The 4855-nt window shown below is 36.8% G+C and overlaps 1 protein-coding gene and 1 long non-coding RNA gene across 6 annotated transcripts in view; one reads left to right on the top strand and one right to left on the bottom strand.

Annotated features, from left to right (window-relative positions):
- Positions 1–4855, bottom strand: part of LOC106785027 (autophagy-related protein 16-1) — a 384411-nt gene that overhangs the window by 315374 nt on the left and 64182 nt on the right. The gene's annotated exons all lie outside the window — the stretch shown is intronic.
- LOC106785028 overlaps positions 1–4855 on the top strand; it is a 64541-nt gene that overhangs the window by 1025 nt on the left and 58661 nt on the right. For all 4 annotated transcript variants that reach the window (XR_001381483.1, XR_001381480.1, XR_001381482.1 and 1 more), the window contains exons 2-3: positions 407–496; positions 577–713. This is a non-coding gene — a long non-coding RNA (uncharacterized LOC106785028). The remainder of the gene's footprint in view (positions 1–406; positions 497–576; positions 714–4855) is intronic.

Genomic DNA, 4855 nt, shown 5'->3' with positions numbered 1-4855 from the left:
CTCTCTCTCTCTCTCTCTCTCTCTCTCTCTCTCTCTCTTTTGCTCTACTTGTCAGGCTTTCCGGCAGAGAGTAACGCGCGTCCCGCGGGCTACGTGTACGATCGTAATGATTACCCGCCGCACGCCTACCAGATACAACACGACGACGGCTGGTGACGACATGTTAAACCATCATTCGAATCCGGTGCAACGGCGGCTTTTGTTGCGTGGCCGCGTGCTCGAGTTCAATTACAGGCGATACAGCTGAGCATTAACCACGAGAGAATGAGAGAGAAGGAGAGAGAGAGAGGGAGAGGGAGAGAAATGAAAACTAGTAGTCGTGGACCGATGTATTGTACACATGCATACATGTGTATAAGCGTAGAAAATCACCACTATCGGATCGTGTTTTTTTTTTTTCCAATAGTGCGAAAGTAAAAGAGATAGTAGGAATTTGGTTTAAAGATTGTATAAGATAACAAGGGATGGAAATAAGTAACGTATGCCGAAATAAAAGGTAAGAGGAACGAGGAAGAACCGATAATAATTGAAGTAGTTTTCGTCTAGCAACTATTTTTATTTGTTTTTCTTTTTTAGTTCACGTTCTGCTCCTTTTCATCAAGCCAAACTGACAAAATAGAAAAAGGTCAGCCAAACGATACCGAGATGGCCGTCTGTTTCACTCCGAAAAATGTACTTTTCACCGTAGGACGATAACTTGGAACGTTTAGGTGGTACGTGACTGAAATAAAATGATCCTGCACCTTTTTCTTTTTAATACGTACGTACAAACGAACAAGCAAGTGAAACGAAGAGATGTTTGGCTAACGAAAAGGGACACAATTCCCTTACGACTAGGAACAACTCTTCCTAGATTACTACGGCTATTGGATTTTTCTTTTGCTTGCCGTCTGTGATTTCTTTTAGCCAGGAATTGTATCCAAACCGACGTTTGTCTCGTATCCTCTATATTTTTCTATTTCTTCTTTTCTCTCTCTCTCTTTCTCTTTTTTTCCCTTTTCTCAAAGTACCACGCCCTACTCTACGGCTGTGAACAATTTCACGCGATGCAAGTGGAGAAAATCAACGTTTCTATAATAGTATTTATCGATTTAACATTGATTCCGTATTTCCCTACGATATAAATTTAGTTGCTAAAAGAAACTACTCAAAATTCGAAATCATGAAAAAGAAATGAAATGTACCAGTAAGTAAAATTAGAAGAAAAAATTTAATTCATGTTTCTAAATCGTTCGTAAGTATCAGCAACGTATATATATAGACAACGCGTATTAATATTGTATCCAAGGATTGTTAATTAAATAAGATAGAATTCTACTCATGGAATCGAGCATCTGATGAATTGGCTACACTTCAGGGGAGTTATGATTAATAGATTACAACCTTCGGGGGGAATCGTACGCTTCGTGTTATTATTATCCATGTCGGGTTGGTAGAAAAGGGAAAGCACGAGTAAGCTTACGCTATGTGAAAGCTTGAAAGCTCTCATCTACGTCGAAGTCTTTGACAGCCCTGGCTCATTTGGTAAGGGTCTTCGCAGATACTCCTACGTCGAATGAATTAAATCGAATCGTTGGTAGAAACGAATTCATTTTCCGTGAACGTAACGAACGAGACTTCTTGCTAAGCTAAAGAAAATTCTCTCTCGTTGCTGGCGTGAGAAATTCGATAAGACCATTTTTCTTTCTTTTTCTTTTTTTTTTCTTTTTTTTTTTATTCTTTTTACTTTTCTTCCCTTCTATATATTTATTTTGTTATTTACTTTAATCCGTTTTACTCGGAACGAAAACGCGAGGACACCAAAAGGATGAACTCTTCTCTAACAAGAAAAGCATCCAATTACGAATCTTACTTAAGCTTTCGCGTACATCAACGGAACCGAAATATATATGTGTACGTACTTACGTACATACACATATTGTACATACTACAAAAGCCTGAATGAGAAAGCTCTAGTTTCGTTGTAAGGTAGTCGAATAATGGCTACCTTGAATTCCTTCGATCGTAATTCTCACGTATTTCTTGTCTTTCCTATTTCTTTCTCTTTCTTAACTGCAGTCATGCACGGTCGCATTGTTTTATGGAACGATAAAACGTTGGGCGACGGGAAAATCGTTTTTTTGTCCCTTTGCTCTATTTCCTTCTACATATAAGTTCTCGACGCACGTACGAACGTTCGTGGTCTGGATCGTTCCTACAGAGTTTTCTGTTTATTCGCTTTTACGCGTGATCCAGTTGAAGAAAATGAAAAACTTTAAGAAACAATTATTTGTCTTTATGTGTGTTTTTCCTTCTTAAATTCTTCCCCTCCCATTCCCTGCCTCATCTCATTTGGAAAAATTCGATTTCTCTGCGAAAAGTTTCAAATTATCAACAACGTTGCTAGAATTACTCTCTCTCTCTCTCTCTCTTTCTTTTTTTTTTTTTCAAACACTTTCTTTACAGTCTAACTTTTTCCTATCTCTCGTTCTTCGATAGCGATCTAAACGATAATCGAAACTTCGACTACGACGAGATTGGTCCTAAAGTCGTGAAACGTTAAAGATATTTTTGTCGGGGAAAAACTTTAAGGATGATCACGATGGTGCATTGAAAAAAAAAAAACAAAAAAAAAAATGTCGAAGATTATTTTCGCACGATGGAATACGATGATCGGTGAAACGGAAAGTAAAGTAAAGTCGGATGACTTTTGAAAGAAAATTGAAAGACTTCACACTACTCTCGCGGAAATATCCGAACGGATTTTAAATTCGTAAAACGATGTCTCGCGTATGATAGAAATAAGATTCTACGTGTAAATATATTTATTATAATATAACAAAGTTAGATAAAACCTGAGAAAAAATTCGCAAAGAGAAATGTTGTTTTTTGTTTTTCCTACTAGTTTCTCGATTAAACCGTACACTCTCTCTAGATTGTTAAAATAAATAAGAAAATAAAAAGAAATAACGAGATGGGGGGTCGTTTAAATATACTACCAATGGGGACAAGGATGACCGGTAACGATGTTGCTGATGTTCTCTTCCTTTCTATTTCCTTCTACATTCTCTCACACCCAGCTCATCCTAAGGAAGTTCTTAAGAAAACTACTGCAATGTCTTCTACGATCTTAGAAGTAGAAGATCTTAGGAGACATCGGAAGAGGGAAAAATCGTTTCCCATCTTTACCACCGGGGTTTACCGTCCGACCAACCGAAGAACATACGGTGGTACTCTTACTTACTCTTTCTCTTATTTTTATTCTTTTTCTTTCTATCTTTCTTTCTTTTTTTCTCATTTGATCTCTCTCTCTCTCTCTCTCTGTCTGTCTCTCTCTCTCTCTCTCTCTCTATCTTTCTTTTTCTCTGTCTATTTTCTTGCTGTCTCACCTTTCGATTCCTATCCTCCCCTAAAGAAAAGTCCAAAAGAGTCCTTCGAGTGTACGCTACCACCATGCGGCAGACCTTTGTCCTAAATGATAAACTTTCCCCATGGGGATTCATTGCGAAAAGTTTCTTTATAAAATGTCCTCCTGCCGATAGGGAAAGCGCCTTTCGGAACTTTTACCATCGACTTTTCTCTACTCGCTACTGTCTCGTTTCGAAAAATAAAAAAAAAAAAAACAACAAAAAAAAAGAAAGAAAGAAAGGAAATAAATCAGAGTCGTACGATAATGATCTTCGTTTATTTTTCTTTCTCGTTGTTTAATAAAATGACTCCTCCCATGGTGTGTAGTATTATGTATACTTCTTTTATCTTGTAATTTTATTCGTGTATTTTTTTTTTTTATTAATTCGAATCATTAACAATATTCGATAATTTGTCCATAATAACATAGAAATTTCAACGATAAATCGGTCATAAGGAACTAACTGCAAAATGACGAACCGTATCAGCTCCGTTTTCCATCATTTGAAAACATACTTCGCATGAAAATAGTGTAGAGTGGTTGGCACTCGATGAAGCTCGAAAAATAGAAAGAGAAAGAAAGACAGAAACTAGTTGGTGACGAACGATCGATATGATTATCTGCTAGTATGACATGGCAGCTTGAGGGATTTGTGAAAATGGAAATCCGAAAATACCGTCTGTCGAAAGTAGATAAATGGTACTGCGTGCATTCTGCAAATGCATCGATGTCGTGCATTTCGAGTTCTGATAAAAAAAAGAAAAAAAAGAAGGAAAAAAAAGGAAAAAAAAAAGTAGTATATGTGTGAGAAAGAAAGAAAGAAAAAGAGAAAGAGAAAGGGAGAGAGAGAAAACGCGAGGAAGAGAATTCGTATGGGAAAGCCGTCGAAATCCATTTAGCCTTTTTCTACTACGACGTTCATCCTTTTTTCGATTTGATCTATATCCCCGAATGCGAAGCAGTAACTTGCTCGTTTCGTCGTTGTTGCCAAAAGTGCGACATAAATTTTTCCCTAAAACCAAAAAAAAAAACCCCAAACGTTAATTAAACGCGACAAATGAACGATCTTACATTGTTTTTCCATGGAAAGAAATAGAAAAAGAAAAGGGGAAAAAGATTTTGTTAACAGAATAATCTACTCGAATCTTCTAAAAAATATTATTCCTTTTATACTTTTTAACAAACTTATTAAACAGGATTAAGAAATCTATGAGAGTGTGTTGTGGTTATGCAACGATAAGAATGGAATATAAGTTTCGTAAGGTAATCTCTGTAAACGTTAAATAAAAACTTATATGTGAAAGAGATAGGAAATGGTGCTGACACATTAGGATGATGTGGAAGAAGGGGAAAGGGAAAGGAAGAAGGGTCGATTGATATCCCTAAAGTATGCGTATACACGCGCATCAGGTTAGGAGACTCTTTAAACTTCTCTCTCCCTCTCTCTCTCTCTCTCTCTCTCTCTCT

The sequence above is a fragment of the Polistes canadensis genome, unplaced genomic scaffold, assembly GCF_001313835.1.
Source record: "Polistes canadensis isolate GaletaPanama2010 unplaced genomic scaffold, ASM131383v1 scaffold_44, whole genome shotgun sequence".
Lineage (NCBI taxonomy): Eukaryota > Metazoa > Arthropoda > Insecta > Hymenoptera > Vespidae > Polistes > Polistes canadensis.
The sequence above is the reverse complement of the archived record's forward strand: the minus strand, read 5'-3'. Positions and strand labels throughout refer to the sequence as shown.